The sequence below is a fragment of the Myripristis murdjan genome, chromosome 9 (assembly GCF_902150065.1).
Source record: "Myripristis murdjan chromosome 9, fMyrMur1.1, whole genome shotgun sequence".
NCBI lineage: Eukaryota > Metazoa > Chordata > Actinopteri > Holocentriformes > Holocentridae > Myripristis > Myripristis murdjan.
The window spans coordinates 24,426,557-24,441,186 of NC_043988.1; the positions used below are offsets into that span (position 1 = coordinate 24,426,557).

The following is a 14,630-nucleotide window of genomic DNA, read 5'->3' on the forward strand; positions in this document are numbered from 1 at the left end:
AGCGGAGAGGAGAGGGGGTGTGTGTGGAGGAAATGAGATGAACGCTGGAGAGAGGGGAAGGAGGAGCAACTGAGGAGGAAAAAGGCAAAGGGATAGAAAGAGCTATGGCAAGCTAACGCACCGAGCAGGTCCTCTCTCAATGGATGAGTGTGCTTCATGACCAAAATTTCCAATTCCATTTTTATCTCAGCAGTGAAGCCTCCATTTCCTTCTGTGTGTGAGCGTCTTTTCTCTCTCTCTCTCTCTCTCTCTCTCTCTCTCTCTCTCTCTCTCTCACATACACTCAACCTCTTTCTCTCCATCCTTTCAGAGGAGAGCAGAATATTTTCACAGTAGGCATCATCCTGTGAATTGTGCACGCACGGGGCTGGTGCATCTCCTGTGTGCTACAGTACATTGAATGGCCATTATTTCACCTTGCTTTACAATGGAAAAGCCTTCCAGTGAGCTCAGATGGGAGATGGGCTGTATAGGGCGTCCTGTTTCACGCACAATTGAATGTTTTGATGGTAAATCATGCTGAATTCATGTGTTATTCAATGATGGATTTCCAGGAAGATCGACCTCTATGGAAATTTCCAAAGCAAAGGGAAAATCTCCCCGCAAGCCCCGTCTCTTTCTCTTTATCTCCCTTTTTTTTTCTTGTTTTTTCTCTCACTCCACATTTTGATTTTTCCTTCTGCAGTTGTGTACTTTCTGGGAAGCTGTTCTTGTTTTGGCTGCAGGCTTTTTTTTTAAACCTCCCATATGACCTCATAATCTCATTTGGGTCTTTTAATGGCTAACCATACTCTAATGTGGTGGTTGTATTATCGCCTTGTCTCATCACATTTATGCCCTGCTAGTGGGGTATTTCCAATGGGAGCTGTTGGACAGAGAGAAAGCAGGCAGCCAGCATCACTGTAATCATGGGACTGTCAGCACACACAACAACCATTCACTCACACACACACACACACACACACACAAACACACACTCATCCATACACACACGCACACACACAAGGACACTTGCAGGTGTACACACACACACACACACACACACTAGGGGAGTTTCTTTCATGTTGGCTATAATGAAGAGGGAAAAAAGAGAGTTTCTCGTTGCTATAGTGTAGGAAAGTGAGTGCCAATGGGCAGTAACCCAAGAATACCTGATTGTGGACTACATAGTGTAATTCTCCCGTCAGCATCTATGACCTTTCTACAGGGGAATTACCATTAAGGCCTGACCATGGGACAGAAGGACAAAGGAGGAGTAAAGGAGGAGTGAGTGGGCGTGTTTGCTCTTTGTGCTGATGACACTGAGATGCCTGTGTGGCTTTGAAGTGATAGAATTGTAGGTGACATCATAGTGGTCACATTCCCAGGTGCAGCAGGTGAATGAGTGTTGGTGGGGGATGGTGGGGGGTGAAGGTGTGTGTGTGTGTGCAAATATATGTGTGTATGTGAAGCCAGCTTTTCTGCGCTTCAGAGTATCTGTGTATGTGTATGCATGCCTGCATACGTGTGTGCATGTGTGCATCAGTCATCAAAGCAGAGGAAAGCCAGTCTGTGTAAGGTGATCTGTATGCTCCTGGCAGAGCAGCAGTTGTACTCTCCTAGAGGCTATGAGCCCGGCTGAATGTGGAACAAGCAGCTTCTTCTTCCAAAGCCCATGTGCTGGTTTCCACTACATGGCCAAACAGTGCTAGTCAGGGCTTACTTTGTTATTCATGTTGTTGAATCCATTGCAGTAATGCCTCTGCTTGAATGGAAATGATTTGTAAGCAGGGCTATAGTTTCACATAATCTAATATCGCTTGCTATCCTGTGATGCAAACATTTAGAGTTGGCCCTGACTCTGACTAGCCTCGCTCAGCCCAAACAAGTATCGACTGATATCCTAGACAGCAGGTCATTTGTAACAGCCCTTGCTAGCTCATCTAACATGCTGATGACGATTACAGATTATTTGTAATCAGCCCTGGGTGAATATTAATTATTTCCAGGTGAATGGTGAACAGCCACATCTTGTAGTTATTCTGACATGTAAACATGACACATAATAAGGAAGAAGGTTTTACATTCAGCCATATGAAAGCAATCAAAACAATTAAGACAGATCCATGTCATGGATATTAGTAGCTAATATCTGAAACCCTATACAAACTAACATTCTTTTGGTTTTCGTTCACTATTCCTCCTTCTGACATAAAAAGAAATACACACGACGTGTTCTTTAAGGTATCTTTCAAATCTTGTTAGAAAATCAGCCTCCTCCCAGTCACAGTGGCTGGCAGACTACAAGTGATTCCCCTGAGGGTCCTCTATTTCAGAATCCAATCAGCCAGAACTCTGAACAATATTACCTCTGTGTGTGTGTGTACATTTATTACGTAGCTAATGAACAAATTGCAGCCATGTGGCATGGTCTGGTGTGGCCAGTGGAGAAAGAGCCACACAGGGGCATGCTCACACACACACACATGCAGACACACACACACACACACACACACACACACACACACACATACATACATAGACACACCTCTCCCCTCTGTCCAACCACCACACCTCCCATCCTATCCCTGCCCTCTCTCTTTTTCTTTACAACACACACACACACACACACACACACACACACACACACGTCCACAAGGCCCCCAGTGTTCTTGGCCTGTCTGTCCATCAGCTCATGCGGAGCGCTGGGCTGGGAGTACTTATCATCACTCTGCTGAGTGGAGGCCTCACAATGGCCCACTCACGTTCCACAAACACACTCACAGGCCCTGTGCAGGGGGACAATCTTGCACGCATGCACATACACACACATACACACACATACACACGTACACAGACAATCATAGACACCCGCACAAACACACACATTCAGTCAGCACAGCCAGACTGGGGTTCAGAAGCTGGAGCTGCTGGGCTGATTAAGTGTATGGTGTCACAGCAGGCTGCTGACACTCTGGGAGGACAGGAGCCTGCTACTCTGGGCAAATGGAGACGCATCAAGATCAGCAGGGTCGTACAAAAGGTAGGAAGGGAGACAGTTTGGAAGCCAGACAGGTTGGGAAACAAATGGTTGGGGATGGGGATGTGTAATCATGGAGGAAGATATAAATGTGGAGAGGTGATTGAGTAGTCAGACAGGTATTGAAGAAAACAGCCAGGCAGTGAGACCAGGCAAAGGAGAGTAGGCACCAAAGGAGGCAGGCAGTGAGGCTTTGAGGTAAGAAGTGGAGTAATGTAATACGTCCTCTTTTCGGTATGAAATGTAGTGAAAGAAAACAATATTTTACTTTGCAACGATCCCCCTTTAATCTGCACAAAGCATGTGCTGTACAGAGGCAGGTAATCAGGCAGGCAGGAGTGATAGACAGGCAGGAAGACAGACATGCTGTGAGGCAGGAAAAGAGGAGTTGTGCCGTGCATAGTAATGTGTTCATTCATCCCCCATTCTGATAATGTTCACAGCACACTTGGCTTGATTCATTCATCACAGTCTACTGGGGGCCTTTTGACTTTATTTGTTAACAAGCCTTTTTTTCTTTTCTAAACCTATTAAGGTTTTGATTTGTGTGTGGACTGGATTATTGGGGAGGTGATTGCTTGTGTGTGTGTGTGTAATGTGTATGTGTGTTTGTGTGTGCATGCCTCCATGCATTTTGGTGCATGTGTGCGGACTGACAATTGGGGAATATTCAGCAACAAGGCCTGTTTTAGTAACGGAGTATTTTGGTTTGATTGGACAGTGCAGCAGCTGCATACTGAAATGCTGTGTCTTTTGATCTGCTCCCATCTTCCACTAATCTGGGACCCGTTTCATCTGTTTGACTGATAAATTCTCCGTATTTGTTTCCTCTGGGATCTGTTTAATTTCATCCAAATAACCAACAAATCCTCTGTTTATTGATTGTGGTATTATACGACAATTGAACCCTTGATTATTTAATTGGGTTTACAGTCTGAGTGAGGAAGCATGGCCATGTGCCCAGCTCCTCTGAAGATGATGATGAGAGTTTGAGTGAGCCAAAACAAGTCGTTGGATCATAGCAGAGAATAATACATTTGCATTTTTGGAAGCGATTAATACGTTATGCGCGTCCTCTCAGTACTGAATCCTATTTGCGTAAGGCTTTAAGCAGGTGATCTCAACTGTCCTTCCATTTACGCAGGTAGCTCACTTGGAAAAACCAATCATGGACAATTCATTAGTCACCTGTCTTTAGTTTCCCCTTCCTCCCTCTCCGCCACTGTGCGTGTGTGTCAGAGTGCATGCGAGCTAATACTATGTGCATTAGGTCTAGTAATGCTAGCTAATGGAGTAATGCTAGCCTGGTAACCAGATAGGAATACAGGACAGCGGGTGAGGGTATCCAGGCTCACAGCTGCTACCGTTATCTACCGTTAATCATTTACATAAGGTGTTTGCGTCTCACTAGCCAGAAACAGCTCCTCACTTTTTTTCTGCATCTCCTTTTCAGTCTAATTTACATTCTGATTTGCAACTGACTCGTCCTTTGCTCTTAATACTCCCATCCATGTCAGCGGATGATGATGCCTTAGCCTACTTTTCAACTTTACCCCTGGCAACCCACTGTGCAATTCAGTTCAATTGAATTTTATTGCAATTTTGTTAATTAGCTGATTTTATTTGATGGTTAAATACATGGATTCCATTGGGAGCTCTTGTTGGAAAACTGCAAGCATTATTTTTGAGTTCCTCCTCATGAAACATGTTTACTAGAAAATGTACTGTAGGCGCGCTGTCCTTTTAATGGAAAACAACCATAGTGTGTCGAGAGATAGCACCAGGCTCCATTACCTGCTCTCTCCATCTCGGGTTTACACTGTAAAGTTACAGTATGTTACATCACTACGCATGACAACAAAGAAAATAGAAGGCAAGGCGAGGTAAGTCTTTTGAGGTGCTGCTATGACCTAGATAAGACTGGGAGTTTGGGTTGGGGGGGTGGTCCTGTGGTGTAGGCCTATTGTTGTTGTTCAGCCTGTACCTGACTTTGATCTCCATCCTTCCCCTGTGGTGTGCTGGATTTGTGTCTCTGTTCAGCCCTGCGAGGTGCAGGCGTCCAGGGCCAGCCGAATTCCCTTCAGCAGACTGGTTGATTGTCTCTATCTAGAACAAACAGGGTTCCATGCAGCCGGCCTGATAAGATGGGACATGGATGTGTGTGCACACTGGCGCCGCTGCTGCACTCATTTGTTTCACACATTAACAGGTGAAGGACTTACACTGTGCATCTGTGTATGTGTGTGTGTGTGTGTGTGTGTGTGTGTGTGTGTACTCCTCTGTTAATCAAGCTGTCTAGCTCCAGGTGACCACGACATTTGTAAATGAATAGTTAAAGATAACACAGTAGACTTGGACAGAGGTATTTGATGTCATTACCAGGCTGTAAAAAATGAGGATGTGGTTTCGGATTATTGGGCAGTTTGTGTAAATTACCACTTAAACATATTTGCAGAGCCCACGCACATATGTTGGCATGCACACACAGACGCAGACGCACACACACAAAGCTCAAACCCAATATATCATCACCCAGAGCCAATAAACCTGTGACAGCTGAGCAATTAAGTGACATGTTTGAAATACGTCTCGTAATAGAATTTAGTACATAACTGGGATTCCTCCTCTTTATTGCCACAGTGATCTTACATGTCTTCATAGGAGTATTTTGACCTTTGTGCTGTACAGTAACAGAGGCACACTTGCAGTCATGCATGTATGTTTAATAAAAAATGCAATAGGGCTTGTATGGCAGCCATTTTATCACCATATACAAGCAATGTCATTTTATGGAGGTGACTCACTGAGCTCTAGTATAATCCACTCATAATTTCCCACCTCTTTACATTTAAATAGTTAATATTTCATTCTAGACCTTGAGATGAACTGATTGTGGAGGGTAGACTACTCGAGGGGTTTCTGCTATTTTCATTTCCACTTTAGTCTAGCATCTCAATCTTGTTCATAGGGATTGTCTGTGAGACACAGCCTACATGGCCTCAATTACCTGGGGAGCTTGTATTTCTTACCTCCACCACCGGCATAATAAGGCGTGACTTTCTATTTGAGCGCTCTCATTGCCTGTCCCACCCTGGAGGCAGTCAGATAGTTATTCCTGCATCACGGTGATTTTCATGCTTGTAACGCTGAGCTAATTACTGTAGTAAATACTGCCTGGGCTGTGACTACAATTTCAAGTGAATGGAAGGGAGAGCACAGGGGAGATGCATTTAATTAATTGATTGTTATTTGGAATCCTTTGCAAATGATTTGAATCAGTCTGATGCAACAGAGCCGGGTGCTATTTTTATCCTGAGCGCCTAACAGGACGGTGGATTTTTAGCGTGGATGAATCAGTGTTAACCTGTCAACATCACGGTGTGCAAACTTTGGATGAGTTCCAGGATATACTGGATTTATTTCAAGATGAACCAAAAGAAGTAAAGTATCCCGTTCCGTTCTGCCCGAGCAATTCCTCGTCCACTTTTCATCCTTAATTCCTTGTGCCACTGTATTGAGATTAAATAAAGATTGTGGTTGGGCCAGATATTGATTCTTAGCAGCTGGAATGTTAGCGGATTCTCAGGAGCTTTTTATAGCCATTAGCAATGGTTATTCATTCCCCAGGATGCATTGTGTTACATCTAGGAGGCTGTAGAGCGGATGGCGAGATCGTAATCAATAGAAACATTAATACTGTTTCTGCCCCGTGTGTCTTTCCTCCTCTGACGAATGACCGCTGTTTCCTTCCCCTATAAGACAACGGCTCCTCTCCAATCATGAGTTCAGCTGATTGTTCCAAGGTTTAATATCATCATCATCATCATGTGATGCGGTCATAAGAACAGTGGAGGAAAAACACAGCGCAAAGGTTAGTCATAAGAACGGCTTGCTGCTACAGTAGGCCTGCCATATGCCTCAAGTAAACAGAGCTAAAAGGAGATATTATTCACAGTGGGATGTAATGAGGAGCAGAGAAAAGGGGAGGCCCAACAGTGAAGAGGCTTCAGTTACCCTTTTAAGTGATAGCTATCTCTCAAACGGACACAGACAGGAGTGCACCTGTATCTCAGGCATTTGTATGAGAGGACAAACGGTGTATTTTATTACCTGGCTGATGATGGAACTCTATCCGTCTTTTTGAGGGTTTGGTGGTGGAGTTTGACTAGCAAATAATGCGGCAGTGATAACAAGCTTTAGACAAGCTTTTATGATGCTGTGACGCTTAGCAGGAAATTGTAGATGAGCCGGCTGCACGCACGCACGCACACACACACACACACACACACACACACACACACACACATGCAGTGCCTTTGGCTCAAGATATGCTATGCTATGGGCTGGGTTGGGTATGTGTCCCTCTCTGGTATCTACTAATAGGGTTTTGGGCTGGGATCTGTGGATCAAGTGTCGATGGGTCAGACATGTGCTGGGAGTCAGATAACTTAGTGTTCAGATGAGGACTTGATCCCTGAGAAGCCTGATTCTCTCTGACTCAGGTTTTCTCCGTTTTCCCGGCTTCACGTGTCAGCGCAAGACCACAGAATTGGATAGAACGAGCTTGCCATGGTAACAATCCAAAATGAATTAAATAAAAAAAAACAAAACAATCACAACACACTTCGACTGGTTAACGTCACAGGCTTAATGCAAGCAGTATGTTATTTGGACTTGATGGTATGTGGCAGTATCATTCCCAGTACAATTCCACGGGGAGCAGTGAAACAAGGTGTGATGCTATAACACTGAATAATGTAATACTTTGTCACACCATCTGCTGTTTCAAATTACTTTCAATTACAATATGTTGCTGATTTTGAACATCAAAGTGATCCAAACCAAGAACAATGAATTATGCTTGCTGCCAGAGTTGACTGTTCCCTCAACTCTGAAGACTGGCCACATTCTGAATTATAGTTAGCATGTCTCCTTCCCCCGCTGCGAGACTGTGTGAAGTCATGCTGTCACTGTGTGTAGGTACATCCGATTGCTGCGTGTATATTACACCATTGTGTATGAAAAACGAGCATGGATCTGATTGTGGGATGGTGATTTGCCACCTCCGTGTTCAGTCAGTGAACAACATGACTCCATTCAGCGTCAGAAAGCGGCAGATTGGATTGTTAGGTCTAACCTGTCTGATTGTGTTTCTGCCCACCCACACTGCAGGCTAAGGATGTAAACCATAGTGGCTGATCACAATGAGCCATTCAACAAAACTTCCTACCCCCTTACAGATCAAATAGTATAGATAACACAAATGAACCAGAACAAATCATATGATATTTCCCCTTCTCTGTTTCAGTCGATATGGCTGCTTTTTTTACGTGGCAGATGGTCATGTCCGTTCCCTTGACATTTATAATGTGGAGAAGCAGAGGAAAGTATCAGATACTGAGCAAATTGGGCTACCTGTCTGCAGTGTGTGGATTTTGTGAAGTTTTGCCATCACAAGGAACAGTACTAATGTATAGGGCTGGGTGAGAAATCAATATTATATCAATAGTGTAAAAAATAAGGGGATTTTGTATATGGTATATGGCTGCATTACAGAAAAGGGATGCAATTTTCTGTTCTGAATGTTTTGTGCTTGTCCTCTACTTGCGTGGTCATCATATCCACATTACTAATGCTTATTTTTCAAAAACATCTTGGGTTTTAATAGCTTATGAAAGCACGAATTCCCACAATATCAACACAATATCAATATCGAGGTATTTAGTCATTGTCCATATTGACCAGCTCTAGTAATGTTTATGCATATTTACAATTCTGATCTGGCATACATGCAGACGTTTTGGCCATGTGCTGGATGATAAGGAACAAAATGCTTTGGTTTTATTATTTTGGTGACATATTTGGTGCTAAGCAGTTATCGTTGCACAACACTTCACAGAGATCACATGTTAATCGATCAGTGCTGTGACGTCATTTTTCTGCGAGAGCGAAAGGAAAATCTTGTAAGAGCTTGCTGTAAGTTGAATCGCTACTGTGGCAAATCGATGTGCAGCGAGTCGCAAAAATGAACAGATATTTATATGCAGATGTCACAGATTATTACTTCCAAGCAGAAAATGAATCCACGTCCTTTCTTCGTAAAGATTTAATCTGTTAACATACTGTAAGAGCTTGAGTGTTTCTGTGAAGAGAAGGTAAAGGAGGAGGAGCAGAAAGAGGAGTCATTTCAAAGGAACAGATCTGCCTTTGGTGGAGGCTGGCCCCTCAAGTGCACAGTATGGTGCTGTTGTACTCAGGAGTGTGTTTGTGTATTTGTGTGAATGTGTGTGTGTGAACTTGTGTGCATGTGTTCGTTTTCGTGTGTGGGTGCATCAAAGTTTCGTGTGTTTTCTCTGTGTATGCGCCCACCCTGCTGTGAGCTTGTGTGTACTTAGGTGTGTGTGAGCAAGCGTCTTCACCTCCCTGTCGACCCCCTATGAAGTAAATATTGCAGTGTCCGAAAAGCAGGGCCAGGCGGACCGGGGCAGAGCGGAGGGGAGCAGAGCGGACAGCTTTACACACAGACCCGTCTTTGTAGCCCATTAATAACACAGTTCCATGAAGGACAGCCTGAGGCCAAGGAAGGTCTGTCAAGGTAGTTCATTGTGCAATAGGAAGTGAGTTGTTCATATGGTAATAGTTCCTGGAGCGGGCTCCTTCAAAGCCCGTTTGTTTAAGTGAAAGTTGTAGTGACTCAGTTTGGGGAACTGGATGGAATGTGACAGGGTGCTGTGCTGTTTAGTTACTGTAGCTTAATTGACCCTCTGAAAGGAGAGTGAAGGCAAAGGAGGGGTGGGCAGAAAAGGGATCGAGGGAGAGGAGGAAGGAGAGAGAGAAAAAGAAAAGGGGGGGCAAGAGTGGGAATGAAAAATTGACAGAGAGAGAGAGAAAGGGAGAGAGCGACGAGAGCGAGAGAGAAAAAATAAATGAGAAGAAGCTTCATTATGTCAGAAGCAGTTCACTCCACTGGAATTATCTATTTAGTCTACAGGAATAGTCTTATTGGTAAACACACAGAGCAACGAGATAGATTCCTCTGAAGTCCTCCCTCTTAATGAGCAACTTGTCCAGAATCATCATCATTCTAATTATTTACCCCATTTTTATTCATATTTACGTTGATGATATTTTCCCCCCCCCCTATTTGTTCCATGCTGAAAAGCTGTTTTGTTTTCCGGGTCAGGGGAAAGCTGAGTGTTGTCTTTTCTCATTAATGCCTTTAGACAACAGCTATGCACACGTTGCGGTTCTGCCTGAATGCGAAACACATTTTCCGTCTCTTAAGGCAAGCCGTTTTAACATTTAATAGCTAGACTGGATATGTATTGCAGATATCTGAAATTTGATTCTTACTAGTCAAAAAGAACATTTCAGACATCCACAGTGTTGTATTTCCTAGGACAAATGACTTCACTTTTGCTGTTCATGGGGTTTCTCGTTACAGATATCTACAACTGAATTATGACTAGTTGTGATTCCAGGTTCAGATTTAATCATAATTCCAATTCAAGATATCTGTTGTTCTTTTTCTATATCTTAAATTGAGTTTTAACAAGTCAGAATGATGTTGTAGGTATCTTCAACTGGAATAATGACTAGTTAGAATAAAATTGTAGATATCTGCAATTCACACTACGGACATCTACAACTGAATTGTGGATATTTGAAACTTAATGTCCAATACAGAGGAATGGCAAAAGTGATGTCATTTGTCTTAGGGAGAATGACATTGTGGATATTTGAAATGTTCTGTTTGACGAGTCAAAATTGAACTGCAGATATTTCTAACTGTCATTTTGACTAGCCAGAATGACGTTATGGCAATTCCTGACTTAGTTATTAGTCAGACTTAGTTATTAAATATTAAAATGCCATGACAAAAGTGCTGGCATGTTTTTATGAGCCCTGAGATCCAGGAAATACATGTTGTTGTGAAAGACTAAATTCATTGGATTTGGCAAAGTGTCTGGAAAAAAAGGTTTATTCCACTGTTTTGTATAAATGTCATGCAGTTACTCATTTTTTGCAAATGATTTGCCAGTGGATGCAAGTGGATCATTAATGTTTCATCTAATCTAAGTGTTAACTGAAGCTTGGTTCCGCCAGGCTTTGTCCTTCCTGAGGGGGGATAGTGATAATGCTTTATTTGTCTAAGGTTTCATAATCAGTGTCATGATATTTCTTTTTCCAGGGAACACTGAGTGTTTGGTTAAGAGGAATATTGTGTCTGTGTGTGTCTTCTATCATGCCTGTGTCAGATTAAAGCTACCAAGTAATGTCTTAGAGAGTATGTCTCTCTCTCTCTCTCTCTCTCTCTCTCTCTCACACACACACACACACACACACACACACACACACACACACACACTCACTTTTGTAGTATGTGGGCTACACGGCCACCTCACACCCTGATCCTTTTGTTCTACACAAACTTTCGCCAAAACACTAGTTCAAAGTTGATTGGCAAGGCTATAGATTGAGACAAAACAAGTCAGATAGATAGCCTTGTCCTTTTTCTATCTCCTCAGTCTGAAATCTCTCCTCTGTCTCCACCCTACCCAGAGGTCAGGATCTAATCAAAAATGGAGGGACCTCCACAGACCTTGCAGAATGGGAAGTCAGCCTCCCCATTATTTGGGTTAAAGCTGAACCGCAAACGCTGGAGCTATTTTAAGGTGCCGGCTGCTGCTTGCCCTGTACTTCCTATATCTCTCGGTGGGAACAGGGAGTCATTGATCTATTGCCTAGCAGCCTTCCTGCACCCAGCACCCCCACCGCACCCCCCAATACCTCTTCTCTTGCTGTGAGAACCACAAAGAATTGCTACCCTGCAGCTTTCACCTTCAGATGGCATGCTAGCTATACCGTGAGGAAATAGTATATCAACAAAAAGCTGTAAAAATGTTTTGAAGTACGACTATCAGCCCTACATCACTGCAAACAAAAGTTTTGCTTGGTGTTGAGTGCACTGGTTGCATTCATAAGTCACCAAGGGTATTGAATTGTATTTCAGGAATTACAGACCTCCTTGCCCTGCATTACATTTGATAATAACAAGGTATTCCTGAGGTGTGTGAAGTGAAACAAGGATAAAATGCTGGATGACTATCCAACCAAGCATTAAATAGCCCGGCTGAGCACTGGTGATTATGATGAACAGAAAGCCCATGCACGTCTGCGTGAAAGTAGATATTTTACTGTTTCTGTGTATCTATTTTGCTGCTGTTCAAAGGGTTTTTTCCCCCTCAGATAATGGCTTTTTGCAGTAGATAATTTGTCTGCACAGTGAATGTGCCCATTTTGGACAAACCTTACCTCCGCACTGCTTGGGATTCGAAGGCACTGCCATGGAAAATACGCAGTGAAATGACTCATTATTCCATAATTACATAGTTTGAAATTTGGCACAATTTCACACATAAAAGGACTTATAAATATAGCAATAATGCTGGAGAACGTGTTATTTATGTGATTATGGATACAGTAGAGACTGGACCAGGTATCGGCTCATTGTGCACAGCTTCACCTGTTTGAGCTTGTTGGCTGGCAGTGACACCGGAGAGGAGAGAGAGCAGCAGCAGAGAGCACTGCCAGAGAAAACTCATTTCCACAAATGTCTCACAGCCCTCTCTCTCTCTCTCTCTCTCTCTCTCTCTTTCTCTCTCTGTCTTTGTGTCCAGCTTTCCTCTGTTTTGTGACCACTCTGCTAGTGGTCAGTCCAAGAGAGGTGAGCGAAAAGTTAAATCTTGGAGTGTGTGTGTGTGTGTGTGTGTGTGAGTGTATGAGAGTTAGTGCCAGGCTGCCTGTGCGCAGCTTGCACTCCTAATCTCTCATATAAAAAGTAAATAGAATCAAACTGTTTTTCAAAGAGGCAAGGAGACTTTAGGGATGTTTGAATGTTGGAATAGTTGAAAGGCGCATGTAATTCAGATGAAATCCTCCAGAGTTTAACTTGAGATGTAATGACTGTGGATAATTTGACTCATGAAAGCTTTTTGCTCAAAATACAGACAGAGAAATTATCCTTTGCCGTCAATGTCGGTATTGAAACGAATATCATTTGATGGCTTTCGAAAGCCCTTTCTTTGCTCTTAGCAACTAATGCAGTGCCAGTGAGCAGGGGGAGGGGCTTGCTGAGGTGATAATACAGCTATTGAGACATCTCGTCACTGTGACAAGCATTTAGGTCCACCAGCAATTGGTTGTACGTTCAGAAGTTCCCCCCTCTGCGCCTACTCAATCACCACTTTAGTTTACATAGCCTGTCCATCCGTCTGAGGTTTTTGCTGCAGACTTTCCTGCTATGTCTTTGTTTGTTTTGGTAATGGATTCCAAGCTGCTATTGTTGCTTCTGTCACTCGGTGATTGATGGGGAAAATTCACCTTCCCTCACTCATAAATCCAACACCCCCATCTTCACATGCCTTCCAAAACATACACAGTGAAATGAACAAGTTACATCCCATTCTCTCACAGAGTAACTCTGTGGCATCCGGATGCTCTTTAGACTGGCAGGCCGTGCCTTTAAATCAGGAGGGGGACCTTCTTTAAAAGCAGAGTTTGAATCTGTGTGGCTATGACAGTGCAGCCTCCTAAAGCGAGGCTGGGATTATATGCGTGGACGGTTCGGGGGTCCCTCTATTCATTGGCCATGTCACCCCATGGGGGAGGACTAATTGGTGGCCCCAAAGAGCCCCCTGTTTTGTCCCCTGTGCTCACAAAGGCGTCGGGGTGCGGCCGCGTAGTGGAAGGGGGTGGAAGGGAGCCGCAGTGGGGATGGAGAGAGGAGCAGGTTTCCCATAGAATAGTTGGCTGGGAAGAGCCGGAGGGGGCCTCGCCATTGGGTTGTCGGGGGATAGGACATACTCATTCACTTCACACATTCACACACACACAGATACACACGCACACACACAGTGGGGGATTCTGGTGCCAGTTGCTGGCCTCTTCTTCTACAAATGATCCAAGCCTGACCCACATAGTCAGCCATGTGTGAGGCTTCCCTTTATCCCAGAGCCCAGTTGAAACATTGAGTTATGGGTGTTCTCTAGTCCTCCCTGCCTTCTCGGCTGGGACCGCACTGGGGCCCCATGTGGGCTGACATTGTTCACCCTGACCCAAGGACAATGAAGCTGTTGGCTGGGCCAAGAGAGAGAGAGGGAGGGGGTAAGATGGGTGGAAGAGAGAGAGTAAGAGAGAGAGAGAGAGAAAGAAAGAGATTGAGATGGACAGAGGGAATAATGGAGACAGCAGGGGGGTCAATGTGAGATACAGAAATAGAGAGTGAGATAGAAGGTATAGAAAGTGCTGGAGGGAGCAAGAGAGAAAGATAGAGTTTAGAGATAGAGTTTTGGAAAACAGAAGGACAAAGAGATAAGAGCCTGAGATGACAGAGGTGGACAGATAGAAACAGATAAGCATGAGATAGCAGCAGAAAACAAGCAGAGAGAGAGACAGACAGACAGATGGTAAGAGCTGGACAGCGAGCGAAAGACGGAGCGAGTATGAGTTAGTATTGATTGACTGTGTGCTGGGTGTCTTCAGCTGTCATGGCTGAATCCAGAGTGAGGTCGTTAGTGTCTGTGAATCATGGAGCCACAGACATTAGTGG

At 44.0% G+C, this 14,630-nt stretch overlaps 1 protein-coding gene across 4 annotated transcripts in view; it reads left to right on the plus strand.

Moving 5' to 3' along the window:
- Positions 1 to 14,630, plus strand: part of sema6a (sema domain, transmembrane domain (TM), and cytoplasmic domain, (semaphorin) 6A) — a 109,076-nt gene that overhangs the window by 5,134 nt on the left and 89,312 nt on the right. Inside the window, exon 2 of one of the 4 annotated variants that reach the window (XM_030060396.1) lies at positions 11,211 to 11,291. The exons of the other annotated variants lie outside the window; for them this stretch is intronic. The gene's annotated coding sequence lies outside the window, so the exon portion shown is untranslated. The remainder of the gene's footprint in view (positions 1 to 11,210; positions 11,292 to 14,630) is intronic. 4 annotated transcript variants of the gene reach the window in all.